General features: G+C 42.8%; 1 protein-coding gene across 6 annotated transcripts in view; it reads right to left on the bottom strand.

Annotated features, from left to right (window-relative positions):
* Positions 1-5,534: 5,534 nt before the first annotated feature.
* LOC147014198 (uncharacterized) overlaps positions 5,535-14,989 on the bottom strand; it is a 52,180-nt gene continuing 42,725 nt past the window's right edge. For all 6 annotated transcript variants that reach the window (XM_085851963.1, XM_085851960.1, XM_085851961.1 and 3 more), the window contains one exon: positions 5,535-7,778. The gene's annotated coding sequence lies outside the window, so the exon portion shown is untranslated. The remainder of the gene's footprint in view (positions 7,779-14,989) is intronic.

Raw genomic sequence — 14,989 nt, 5'->3', positions numbered from 1 at the left:
TAAAACAGCAGGTTTGTTTCACTATTCTTGTTCCAATTGTTGTTGTGAATATCCAAAAATTTTATTTTTTAAACGATCTTCCCCATCATGGGAATTTTAAATTCTCGAAATAAACTCCTTTGTTCCACAATAACATTTCACTCTTCTTCACATTTAATCCTCATTTTTCAAGTCCTTCACTCAGGAATATTTTTTTGGATGTCCTATCTGAACTGTAAGAGAGATGTTTGTCTGTCTGTGTGTCGCCATTTTTCTCAGACATGGATAAATGGAACTTTGCCCAAGTGGAGGGAAGACAAATGATGATTTTCTACTGTACATGTGCCACAGTGCAAGTGTTTTATTGACCCCTGCTGCAGACAGGAAGGATTATTAACCGTGGCATTAGCCATGGTCCCACCCCAGGCTGCTCCCGAAGGTAGTGGGTGTTTGTGTTGTTTATAAATGGGTTGCAGCCGAAACAAAGGATATGTTTGAAAATTGTACTTTGGTAAACATGTGGCATGGTCAGACACACAACTCTCATTTGTAAAAACAACAGATGTATAATTTAAAAGTTTTCCTCCCCAACCACCCCATCACGATATGAGATACCCCCTCCCTGTTTGAGTTTTCTGGATCGAAATTAAAACTCTGAACATGTTTTTCAGTGCGATGACATCATATATATATACCTTGGAAGAATATTTTAAGGACCAACATGAAATATTCTGTGGGTGTAAAGATGGTGTATGAATTGTGGCCTTGAAGACCCACATTAACTTTCTTTTCATTCATCACCAAATGTTAATAAATGATGTTTAAATGGAGTGTTTGTTCAATACCTGGTCTGTAATCGATTTTTTTCGTGAAATTTTTTAGAAAATGCACTCGAAGTGAAAAGCAGGGTGAAGGAATTAGTTCACGTATGTCTGTCCGTCCGTCCATCTTATCAGATTATGATCGAGGATCAACTTATTTTAATTGAATGTTATATTATTAACACCAATTGGAACATGAATAGTGAAACAAACCCGTTGTTTTACCGTATTTTGGTTCTTAATTCATCCCAATTGTGCTTGTGTTAAGAGGAGTGAATTCATATTTTTAGTCGGTCCTCTGATTAGCAGTAAAACAAAATTGAACATCATTCCAAATAGGAGACATGTTTTTCAAGATGTCATGTAGGACGTGTTCAACTAGCATGAAGACCGAGTGGAATGTGTCAGATAGGGTGGTGTAATATACACTGCACAAAATGATGGTAAAACCAGGAATTTTATTCACATGTCTTTTACATCATTTATTTTAGTTAAATTCAATGACATGCTTGAACATTGGAGAACACAAATCACCTTCATAATATCTTGATATACGGAATCATGGCTTCCATAAGCACATCATTTGGTTTCGAGATCAAAACCAAGATGGCCGACTTGCGGCTATTTTAATTGTAAAAAAAAAAACCTGATGTTGAACTCGTCGTCAACTATTTCTCGGGCATTCATTCACCGATGGTGTTCAAACTGGGAACACAGATAATCAATGATGGCTTGTATAAGCACGTCATTTTGTTTTCAAGATCAGATCCAAGATGGCCGACTGGCGGCCATTTTGTTCCTAAAACATGTCCCCAACCATTTCTCAGGCACTATGGTTTTTGTTCAAATCAATGACATCACAGTTATCAATCTTTGTTCCACATGTGTGGTCAATCACACCTGTGACGTTTTACATCGATCTGTTCAGCCGTTTCTGAGAAAAAGATGTTTTTTCCATTTTTGTTTTTTTCAAAAACATATGGCTGCCAAACCATGTCACCAATGATAACATCAATTTAATTCACTGGTCACATTTCCTTTTAGATCACTCTCAGAAAGTTTTGTTTTGATCAGATGAAGCATTCGACATGTCCAATTATGATGTCATCACGAAGGCACCGATGATATCATCGATATCAAATGTTATTTCCCATCGTACGTTCCTGACCTGTGCTAAGTTTTAATTTTTTCTCTTTGAGCGGTTACAGAGATGTCCAAAGTTTTTCCTTTTATCCAACATGGCTGCTGCACTAATTGACCGATGACATTTTCGTTATCATTGAAAAATTATCCATGGGTGGGCACTCCGACATTGAAAGTTTCACTGTGATCGCTCAAGCAGTTGCAGAGAAAACTATATTTAAAAGCAAAGGGCACTCGGTGGAGCGGATACCACCGCCACATGATGCATCATGTATGCCTGCTGTTGGCTTCATGGTTAGGGTGGTGGGCTTGGGATCCGAGGATCCCAAGGACTTCAATTCCCACTTGGCTGTTGAATGAATACCTGCTGGGGCTGACTCTGCCTGTCATCCTTCTGAGGTTGGCAAAATGAATACAAGCTTGCTGCTATCCTGTGTCGGAGAAAGTGACCTGTTCAAGATTGTGCCCAATAACCAAGGAGCCTGCTAAAGGAGAACTGCACAGAGTATGGTCCCAATTTCCTCCTCCTCTCAATAGTGAAGAATCACTTTAAAAATTCTCATCGCCGGATCCAGATCTGGATCTTCACCAAAATCTAAACAGTTCCTCCATATCACACACCGAACCTGACCACAAAATTTCATGCAGATCCGTCAACACCTTTTAGAGATATCCTAAACACAAACAAACAAAGACAGAAAGGGGTGAAAACATAACGCCCTTCACCTTCGGTGGCAAAGGCAATAAACCTGAAAAATGCATCGGAAGAAAAGGAACGCAAAAGCAGAACAAAAGCAATAGAAGTTCCTTTGGAACCATGAAAAGATGTCCACCTGTCCTGAAGCTCACCTGGATCAGCAGCACGTCACTCAAACCCCCTATTTGACCCTGAATTTTTAATGACGCGAACAAACTTTGGTACATCATGGGTGATGAAGGTCACGATCAGGTTTCATTGAAATTGTGTGTGTAGTTCAGAGAAGAGAGGAAATAGCAATTGTCGGGGGTCAAACTCCCTCCCCCTCCCCCTCCCCAAGACTCCGTGAATGAGTGCAGATTTTTATGCAGTCAATACACTTTGGTACATCATGGGTGATGAAGGTTTTGGTCAAGTTTCATTGAAATTGTGTACGTCGTTGACTGAAGTGTTTACAGACCGACTCAATGACCGATTCGCTCACTCACTCACCTACGGACGCCCTCGATCGCATAAGCTCACCTGACTAAAGAACTACAAATGGTGGTTTAGTACTCCTCGGGGTCTAATTTAAAATGGGGACACTAACTGAAGAAACAAACCCTCCAGCAGCCACAAGCCTTCGCCTATCCTATCCTATTGGGGAGGCTTAAATCGGCAAGGTTGAAATCCCTCCCACCAATGGGAATATTTCCCATCAGGTCCGACAGAAGACATAACAAACACAAAACCTTCATGACTGCTGCTAGCCTTATTCATGCACAGGGGGACAAGTTTGGGATGATGGGGGCAAACGATCAGCAAGTAAAAAGGTTGATATTAAATAAATCATGAAATGAGGATCAGGGATGATGTGGTGGCAAGGTCAGGCCTACACACTGAGCAGGTGGTGGAGCAAACATTCTCTCTCCACTGACACCAACAACAACAACTGTGTGAGCGTGTCCATTAACTGTTGTAGCTGCACGAAGGACCAGCAACTCTTCCTTCCACCTCCACACTGCGTGATCCTCTGCATCCAAATTCCCTTGGGTTCAGATGGGCTCGGGGTGATTATCATCAACGAGAGACGACGAACCGGAACACGTGAGGTTATGGGAGAAAGATGAGGCTTGGTTTACCCAACTCAATTGTGCCAAATCACGATTAGGAGACCAATTCCTCACCGTTTAAACCTGGTCTTCCACATGAAATAACAAAGTCGAAAAATACAGAAAGGGTCAATATTTTAATAATAAAAAAAAACATTATTTAGAGAAACTGCTGAAACAACAACAACAACAACAACAACAACAAAATACACGTGGACCCGTTGGTCCATTGGAACAAATTATAATATTAATTTTTCACGATCTTGGATCATACCGACCTGCTGTCCTGTTGAAGGACGAGCTTGCCTTTCACCAAGCAGAGATCTGCTTGGGCCAGGACTTGGATTACACATTCGTCGTTATTATAGTCAAAATTATTCTACTCTTGTTGTTAACATTATTAATATTCATTAATACATACTTTGTTACAAAGTTGTCATTCTTTTTGTGATTTATTTTGTAATTAGAATGCCATGCGGTGGAAGGACCGATGAAGCTGTTTCATACACCTTAACAAGGCGTGTGTTTAAAACGTGGGAATTCTTCTGGCTTCATTGTAGTTAATTATCCTAATCCACTCAGGAGATCATGATGATCATTTTGGTGTTTCACACTCACATCAGAACACTCCAGAAGAACTTCACAAAAAAAAACACACACACACACACACCCTCCTTCATTTAAGCCTGTATCTCACTGGGCTGCGACAGATCACGACTAGTTGGAGACACCAAATTGCGATAAAACAGCGATAATTTTCACTTGGAATCACACTGAATTTAGACTAAAACACATTTGCGTATGTCTCACGAATATCGCACGAATGTCCCACGAACTCCCGGCGAAATTTTGGATGAACTTCACCTGGAATTCGCATACATGTCGCGCGACGGTCGTGCGACCATCGGGCAAATGTCGTGCAACAGTCGCACGACAACTGTGCGTGACAATTGAGAAATCGGGACCAATATATATATATATATATATATATATATATATATATATATATATATATATATATATATATATATATATATATATATATATATATATATATGAGGCCTCTCCCTTCCAGCAATCATATTGTCAATTGGGAAACGAGTAAGAGAGTACCTGACTGAGTACTACAATGGTGTGGGAGCTGTGCCCTGGCAGAACAGGATGGTGGGATTACAGGAGAATGCTGACCAAGCCTGATTGTTCAAAGTGTTCTGTTACTTGCCAACGTTGCACCCACAAACATTGTGTGTGACCCAATTGTTCATCTGCCTTGATAGGGGCTTGTGGGTGTGACCATAATTTGTGTGTGACCTAATTTATGTAAAAATGTGCGATGTGATTTAGGAATGATGGGAAGGTGAAAGGAATGATGGGAAAGTGAAACGTTTGCATTGAAGGGCATTACTCAGAACAGGAGAGAAAGAGGACAGACAATGCTGGTTTTACAATTTGGACTATGAGGTTTTTTTATCTTGCCAAAACGAAGTTTTGCAAGATATGTTAGTCAGCTTGTATGTTTTTTTTTTGTTTGTCTGTAATCACGTATAAAAAATTCTGCAGAGCACAGTTATCATCGGAAATTTTTGTAACTTCGCATATCAGAGGCCAATAGAGGTCCCTTTCAGTGCACAAAATTTTGAAGGTCAAGGTCAAAGGTCAAGGTCACTTTGGCACAAATCAGGGGAGTCGACGAAACCCTTATTTTTTGAGTAATTTTGATCGGATCGTCTTCAAACTTCATGGGAACATAGTTCATGGTCCGGTGCTCAGCTGATTAATTTTTGGTGGCGATTGGCCTTGACCTTCATATCTTTTTTTTTTTGGTCTGTAATCACGTATAAATCGCTCTGCAGAGCACAGTTATCATTGGAAATTTTTGTAACTTCGCATATCAGAGGTCCCTTTCAGCGCATAAAATTTTGAAGGTCAAGGTCAAAGGTCAAGGTCACTTTGTCGCAAATCAGGGGAGTCGACGAAACCCTTATTTTTTGAGTAATTTTGATCGGATCGTCTTCAAACTTCATGGGAATATAGTTCATGGTCTGGCGCTCAGCTGATTAATTTTTGGTGGCGATTGGCCTTGACCTTCATGGTTAGCGCCGAAGGTCAAACATATTTGACCCCAAGGTCAAATTTTCAAGTTTTAGGAACCATATTGTGTAGTACCTCAAATTGAACACCTCGATGAGTGCTTTCTAGATATGTCAAGCTTGAGACATTATGACGTCATTTGGTGACGTTATGAGGCAAAAGCATATTTTTCATGGTTACTCTGTAGAACGATTCTCATCGGAAGCTCTCGTAGGCAGATATTCCTCAAGGAGTCGTTCCTGGTGGATAGCAGCTCTGTTCACCTCAGTGTGACCTTAAAGAAGTCACACGTGGTCACCTTTTGGCAAGATACGTACGGGTCACCCTGCGGGTGACATTGGTTTATTTTGTTTGTTTTTTAGTCATATCTGGATTGAGCTATTGTGAATCTATCTACATTACATTGCATGGATAACATGTGGATTTCTATGCATATATTAAATTGAGTGGCCAATACATTGTGCAAATTTCAGATTAATTTCTTCCGAAAATATTCTCTATTGAATCGCAGTTTTGTCGCACTCTCAGGGGTCCCAGGACAGATTATCATTTTTTTCTCCAATCAGTCACAATTTAGTTTCATAGGTCGCCAATCCCTCACAAAGTTGTCTCACATTTGTCGCACCTTCTGACTCACAGAAACTAATTTGAGAAGGGTTTGAGACCGGTTCGAGACGACCGCGACGACTCTTGACTATTTTGAGATAAAATTTGTCGCACACATTTTTTGAACATGTTCAAAATTCCAGCGACACCAGAGCGACGTCCTGCGACTCACGCAAGGAAATTGAGAACCACCGCGAACGTTTCCAGACATTTTGGAGAATCCCGTTCCCATTTTGTCGCGAGCTGTCACAGCCCAGTGAGATACCGGCTTTATTGTAGAAGTAAGATTTCTATAAAAAAAATTAATCGTTTAATACAATTAAAAGTAAATAAAACATTTTATTCCAAAAAAACATCTTCAAAGAATGTTATCTGATCGAGTAACAAACATTACAAATGTGAAAATTCTACAACAAACGGAGCAAATGTTTCATGTAAAGGATTTTGTGAATGTGTCGAGATGTTCTGAATCGGCAGAAAAATAAATATTTTAGAAACAGAAGTTGCGCAAGATCATGTGATATGTAACGAGCAGAACAATTATTTTAATTTTTCTTTACTTTGTAGGATTAACATTGTGATTTGAACCCGTCAGAGGTCTTGCCGTGACATTTGAAGGTCTGTCTATGGAGATCTCAATGAGGTCAACAATGCAGGATATCTACTCAAATGTTTTCCTGAAAATTATTGGCATTGTCTTTTGTAATTAATCTCTCTGTGGCCAAAAGATGGTTTAGTTTGACTCGCATAACATTGACAACATTGATGAATGTTTTATAAATTGTGGAAATTGATGCACCAAGTTTGTAGCTCAGATCTGCAGTAGGAATGTCAAAACATCATTACATCGGCGTTAACATCAACATTTCAAACTTAGAAAGATGAGCGTGTCATGTTTTAGAGAGAGATGGTGAGATGAGGTGGAACAGACCCATCAAGATGTAGAATGTTGTAAACACTGTGAAGTATTGTAATTTGTCATGATCTTCAAAATCCTCAGGCAAACATCCCCTCATTTGCTGCACAATCATCTTTAAGTTTTCATTTTCTCTTTTAAGTTTTTCATTTTCTTTCATCAGATTTTCATTCACTTCATTGACATTTTGCTCCTTTCTCTTACCCGGTGCAGAACCATCAAAAACCTCACCCATCATGCTGTTACATACATCAACTGGAAATGATTATCTCAAGTCAAAAAGGGTCATCGTTGCTGAATTATCATTTTCCTTTTCGTGTTTTTTTTTTCTCCAAGTTCACAGAACAGTCATCAGTGGTTGACAGTGAAGCATGCCCAACGTTGAGGACTGCTATCCTGTTGAATGCTGTCTTTGTTTGATGCTGCAGGCTCACCTTCAAATGTTTAAGAAAAGAACAATGATAATACAAAACGTTAGAAATTAAAAATCCATGCACCGTATTTTTTGGCATACAAGATGGTACTTTTTCCCCCAGAAGTCCCCCCCTCCCCCTTTCCCCTATTTACCTTGACTTAAACTCAGAATCGACTCATCTATGATTTAAAACATTTGAAACCGCTAAAATGATTTTTTTTTTTTTGCAAAGTGTGATCTTTTCTGAAATAAATTTGTAATTGTCAATTTAAAACACACAACATAAATCATTGCCCATAACGTTTTGCGATTGGGTAAGCAGTTAAAGGTTAATCCGTTCACTGATGCATGCAAAATTACCCAATCAATAACGAGGACACATTCACCAATTATGTTTGACCGATCCTTTTAAATCCCAATCATATGTGTCTATCCTTACTATGTCATCTCAAATTGCCTCCCGTAAACTCACGCAAGTTGTACAAGGCAGCTTACGAAGTTGGAAGTTGTTAATTCACTGAGTAAAATGCTGCCGAATGTGGCTGTGTATAGGATATACAGTGTCAGTGAGAAATGTAGCTCGTTTTAAACACTGTACCTCTATATAATACCAAAAATGTTGAAAAAATATTTACATTCCGAATTGATCTGGAAGGTAATCCCACAAAGTAGTTCAAATGATTTGCACAAAGCAGCCCATAAATATTCATGACCCTGGAAGCACCATAGGCAGCCATGTACATTGCGAGTTTTAGGGAGGAATTAACACCTTCTATTGTTCTGACCGACAGTTTTGCCAACTACCATAGTTGATGGAGCTTTGCTTTTAATACTACAAATACACTTATCGATGAATGAAGGAAATAAAAATGGGGGAAAAAAAAAAAATCAGCCAATTCGACTTATACTCCACATCGACTAATTCGCCAAAATATGGTAAATGTCAAAGGGGAGGTAACATTTATCAACATTTACATGCAACACAAAAATGAGGTGGTCAAATGTGGAAATGTGAAACCGATTTCATTTTAAAATTTTAATCTACTAAATATTTCCTCAACAGCTTTCTACCGATTTGGTGCAAAAGGGGATGAAGGATTGGGGTCATTAATGTCATACAGTAATTAGTGGCATATCCTGCATTGAACCTACTGAATAATTATCATCGCTCCTTTCAATGCTTTTCAAACTGAACCATAGATATTAAATTATGGTATAAAATGTTTTTGTTTTTAATCCCTGTAAGTTTGTTACTCCATTTAAAGTGAATAGGAAGTCCCCTCTGATGCGTGACAGCGAAGTTGTGCTCAAGTCATATATTTTCGATAAATTTACCATCAATAGAAACATCTGCTCCCTTATGGGGTGGCAACTTCATTTTGTGTTGTACAACTTCTAAGAGTAACATTTAATCTTTTTAGCGATAAAAGTCTAATTTTGCGGGCTATTCCACACAGAGCCACCCATAAAGCGAGGACACGTGCTCTTATGCTCAACTTGTTTCAATCCTTGTTTTCAGTCTGCAACTCTCTAATCTCTCGACTCATCCATCACCATACAAACTGTTATTTAAACCTTATAGACATCCTTAGTGTTAATCATTACACTCATCGTTCATGTTTTTTCAACTCTCCTCATTCCTCGGTTGTTTACGCCTTTCTTTCATTTCTCGCTTGTTTGTCTATGTAATCGTGTGCTTTTGTGGAAATGTATTATTTGAATTCTACTCTGCCACTATCACCAGGTAGTGCTATATGCTACACATGACAGTTGATGACAAACAGACATCGTGGTTTTAAGTTTTATTATATACGAGCAAATGCAACCTGTCGCATCACTTATGGGGATATTAAATGGGGGGGGGGGGGGGGAGAGAATGGAGGGGGAGCGAGGAGGGGTGCAGAAAAGGAAGGCAGCATGAGGGGTGTGGAAAGGGAAGGCAGCATGAGGGGTGGGAAAGGTTAGGCAGCATGAGGGGTGGGAAAGGGAAGGTAGTGTAAGGGGAAGGTCCGTCCGAAGATAACCACTATGCAGATGGTTATACTAAGGGGGGAGGGGGAGAAAAAGAGGGGAGGAGAGAGAGGAGTGGAGGAGCAAGGAGGTAGGGAGACCGAGGAGGGGTGGGGGAGCGAGGAGGGAGGGGGAGGGAAGGCAGCAAGAAGGGGGGGAGAGAAGTGTGAGGGAAGGGCAAGGGAAGGCAGTGTGAGTGGAGGGTCCGTCTGGACATAACCATTGAACGGACATGTCTAGAGATAACCACCGTCCGGAAATAACTACCGTCCAGACACGTGCGGAGATAACCACCATCCGGGCATAAACACCAGTCAGATACATTCGGAGACAAAAAGAGAGAGAGAGAGGTGTGGGAGGATGCTGCACTGTATTAGGACAGGGGAGAATGAGGATGGGAAAAAGACAGAGAGGGTTGAGGGTCGTACAGTTAACCGAGAATGTTATGTTTCATGAACACAACACAACACAACACAATAAACACGTCGGGTGACAGGTGGAAAAAAAAATTGGCTCTGTAATTGAGAAAACATGTTACTATGGTGACCAGCTCGGAAATCAGGTGTTATCAATTGTATTTTGCTTTGAAACTCACAAAGAGAAACAATATAATCTTTGCAAAGCAGACAGACACAGGAAAAAAACAATTAGTTTAAAAACAGTCACAAGGACAAAGGAAAATGTGATCGCTCAAAGGCTGCTGATACGAGTTAAAAAAACGAAGACCACTGTACCTGTAGCATATCTAGGCCCTGACCTAATGTTGTAACGCAAATTTGGTAGCATAATGACTGTTGGGTTTGCAGAAGATTTTTCAGGAATTGATGCAATTTTCCCAAAAGTTGACGAAGTCGGCGATTTTGACACTTCCAATCAGGTGATCTGCATGATTTCTGCCATATATATATATATATATATATATATATATATATATATATATATATATATATATATATATATATATATATATATATATATATATATATATATACATATATATATATATTGTGACGTCCACGGGACTTGAACAGTCCCGCCAACGTAGAATGAGCTGAAACGATGGAGGCGGTTTATTTATTTATAACCCAAACATGGCGGTTCTAATCGCTCTACCGCAAACGGGACGAGGAAGGTGGCACGAGTCACTTTTCACTGAGTTGATGATGTTTATTTGTTTTTACTATTAACCAGAAATAACAAGACTCGGCAAGAAAAGGGATCCGGGGCGATTCGACGGGATGGTGTGGGATCGGGCGTGGGGAAAAACACAGACAATTCCAATGAATATAGAGATCTCAAACCCTCTAAGGCGCCAAGCACACACACACACACACACACACACACACACACACACACACACACACACACACACACACACACACACACACACACACACACATACACACACACACACACACACACACACACACACACACACACACACAAAACGTAGCTATTTCTGGTGGTCAGGCTGGACCGTGGTGTGGACGCAACTGTACCTGGATCGGCGTCGGACGAGCTGGCCTTGCTCTCGTTAGGGGGGCAGGAGAAACCGTGGTGCTGTCGACCTCCTGGTCTTGGCCCAAGTCCGCTCACAGCCGCCAGAGAACCAGTTCTGGTGCCAAGTTGCGAGCAGGAGAGGGAGGCAGGTCTGCCCGCCGTTCGACCCCGTACTCCGAGTCAGCAGAACCCCAGAGCCAACCAAGGTGAGGCACGAGGCTCAGCAAGGCTCCAAGACACGATGAAGAACACGATCGAATCAGCACAACAACAAGGACGCTCTCCGCGCAACAGCCTCCACACCAAAAAAGCACGATCGTTTTGTCCCGATCTTCTTCCTCTTTCTTTTCAACCCCGAACAGAACGTTTTTCTCCTCCTGTCCTCGTCACTTCCAATCGAGCCGTTTATTGGCCCACCGCCGTCGCCTTCTGCCAATCGTGATCACGGGGCAGAGCCATCCGCTGCACTGTCCTGTGACGTCACGGCCAGTCTCCAGAGAATACCAAAAGGGGTTTACGCAGACACACTTACCCTATCCCGTGTCCCTATCTAATTACGTGACAATTATCATTTCCCCCCTTGAAAAATGAACATTTACTAGACAACTTATCACCACTGAATTGCTACTTATTACATCGAGATCCTGGTAAACTCGAACAGCATGGCATACCTAATTAAACATCCTAATTACCCTTTGAATGCATACCCCCCCCCCCTCAAACGTAACACTGCCCCCTCCTCTGGTACCGCAGCTCCTGCAAGGTATATCACAGGTGCTACCGTACCAGCCTTAACACTTACTGACTCACACCTAATTAACCTAACAAAATAAAGTAGGAGGGGCAATGGGCAGCGAGTCGCAGCTAACTTACCTATCCTGCTTAATGTACTACCCCCTTATGGCCTTATCCTCACCTAAACAATCATTCGTTTTTATTTTTGTTATTATTTTTTTATTATTTTATCACATGAGAGCACTGAGCGAAGTTGCACTCCATCCTCTGGATCATTGCTCTTGCCCAGCACTCTTCCAGTGATCTGGGGAGGGGAAACAAAAGGTTCCACAAAAACACAACACTTATACTTCACATTCCGACTCTAAGCCTTAACGACACTATTCACAGGATATTTACACTTGAACGCCTCCCCCAGTGGATGCTAATAGACCCAGCGTTACCTGGGGAGCCAATTTTCAAATTTGCTTGCCCCAAAATTATGCGGATATCATGCCCTTGCTGCACATGTCAAGTTGTGCGGGATCGAGTGGGACTCATACATCTTCACAACACTCACACCATGGTCATCATCACATTTCTAGGTCATAGTCCTCATTTTAATCATGCAGGCTGAATCCCGTCATGGCCATGGGGTGGGTTACCACAAGATGATGGGGGCATCTCAGGTGCAACCATGCCCACAGGTAAGCTTTAGTCCAACCCGGACATTTCTCCGCCCCGCTCCCTTTGATTCCCACCCCCCTGGTTGCCATCAGCTCTAATCCCGTACAACACTCTGGAAGGGGTCTCACTGGCTCCTCTGGCCTTCCTGGGTCGCTAAGGTCCTACCCGCCTTGGTCGCCCAACCAGACCCTCTCCCAGTTGCCTCCAGACACTGTCACCATTAGCCACCAGGTGGTGATTCTCCTTGAAGGGGGTCGCAATTCACGCTCACCGTGAGCTTCAGCAATCCCTGTGGACAAGCACATCATCCCCACCCACAAAACCCACATGACTCCCCCACCCCATCGGCCTTACATGTGACACCTGCATTTCTAACACTTCACCGACCATGACCTTCCCTGTTACCACACCATGCCCAATAAAAAAACAATGTGTGCACCATACATTTCACTTCTTCACTTAAAACAACTCACACAGCACTTCTCACCCGATCCACGCACCAGCCATTGGACAGCCACTCGTGCCCGCTTTGTTTCCAATTACCCACTGTCCCAGTTGTCACTCTAAAACCCAGCAGAACTTACAAACCCATGCCAATTTTCCCACAATTTTTTTTTTTTTTTTTTTTCCCCACCAAAGGAGGGCACTTCGCCACAATCTCAGCAGCCGAGCATGGCCGTATATGCTCAGCCCAATCTAGTCTCCCCGACCCCCGACAGTGATCTCCAGACCCGACCTATGAAAGGGCATCTCGGATAGACCTGGCGCTTCAGCAGGAGGATTCACCCTCTCTGAGTTGAAAAGTCTATTGGAGGGTCCCTCCATCGCCGGGTACCGGCAATATCGTTGCATGTGTCCTCTTCGCCCGCACCGGAAACAACTGCCCATAAAAGGCCCCCGTGAGTATCGGTGAAATGTCTCTTCCGGTTCCGGACCCCTCGGCCATAATCGAATTGCTCTATTGGCTGGGCTGGACCCCGCCGCTTTGGCGCACCAACTACCGAATTACCCCTTATCAAACTTGACAGTTTCTGGCAAATTTCCTGAAACATTTGGGTAATGCCAATTTCTCCCAGCCCCCCTCCCTGATCCTGGATCTCCGCCTGTCGGATCGTCACCGATGGCCTCTCGGGCACCCGACCCGGCCGCCTCCACGAGGCCAGCCTGGCCGCGCACTCAGCCGCTCGGTGCACGGTGGGTGGATCCTGTAGCTCCACTAGCGCTCGGACCTCAGGGTCAGGAAGAGCAACTAAAAATTTCTCTAGTGCCAGTCTGTCCCATGCCTCCACTGTAAGGTCCCGATATGCGATCCTGACTGATTGGTAAATGTCCTGTGCCAGCTCCTGCACTGTCTCACCCGGCTTTAATCTGCGGTGCTGGAGCTGGGCCCGCACCAGATCACAGTTTGCCGCGAACCCAAACCGACGGCTCAACGCCTCGCAGATGTGGGAGCTGGTCAACATCCCCTCCGCGATCACGTTTGACACATCTGCGGCTGGTCCCCGCAACGTTGCCACCAAATTCCCTGTACGTTCCCGCTCATTCCACCCGTTTAGTCGGGAAATGCACTCAAATTGCGTCAGAAAAGCTTCAACGCTCCCTGACCCGTCGAAATTTACCAAGGGGATCACTTTTACGGTGGCCCGCTTCTCAGTTTCTCCCTTGTCCGAATCCATCCCAAGGATCAAACACCCTTGTGGCTGCGTATCCAATTTCGGAGCCCACTGTGGCCAAAGATGTTTTGTGGTGAGGGTCTCATGGGTCAATTTTGCCTCCTGTTCCAAACGTTGAATGGACCGATTCACCTCTTCCCGCAGGATCTTCTGGGCCCGCACAACCTCCTCCAAGGCTCCGTCGCGAGTTTGTAGCTGCTCCTCAACCAACCCGGACACTCTACTTACAAAAGACGGCTCTACCAGGCCTTTATCCAAGACTTCATCTTGGCTCATAATTTTATCTTGTTCGTCCAAACGAGCCTCCAATTCTTTTACCTCCTCTGCCAAATTCATCCCTTGCTTCCTCAGCTCTCCCCACTCTTCAACTTGCAGCTGCATACGAGCATCCACACAGGCACGATGACGTTCCAGGCTTTCATCCACTTTATCAACCCGAATGTTCGTTGCATCAATTTTATCTACCAATTTTTTCCGTATATTTTCCCCCTCCAATGTAATTTCTACCTTTGTTTCCTCCAATCTATCCTCGAATTTACTTTGTATTTCCCCCAATTTAACATCCACACACTCCTGCATCTCAGTTTTCATTTTCTCCATCTTTTCCCCCAATTCATCCCTCATTAAATCAATCCGTGCACCCAAC

This window comes from Eptatretus burgeri, chromosome 13, assembly GCF_056783735.1.
Source record: "Eptatretus burgeri isolate ZD-2024b chromosome 13, Ebu_testis_v1, whole genome shotgun sequence".
Taxonomy (NCBI): Eukaryota; Metazoa; Chordata; class Myxini; order Myxiniformes; family Myxinidae; genus Eptatretus; species Eptatretus burgeri.
The sequence above is the reverse complement of the archived record's forward strand: the minus strand, read 5'-3'. Positions and strand labels throughout refer to the sequence as shown.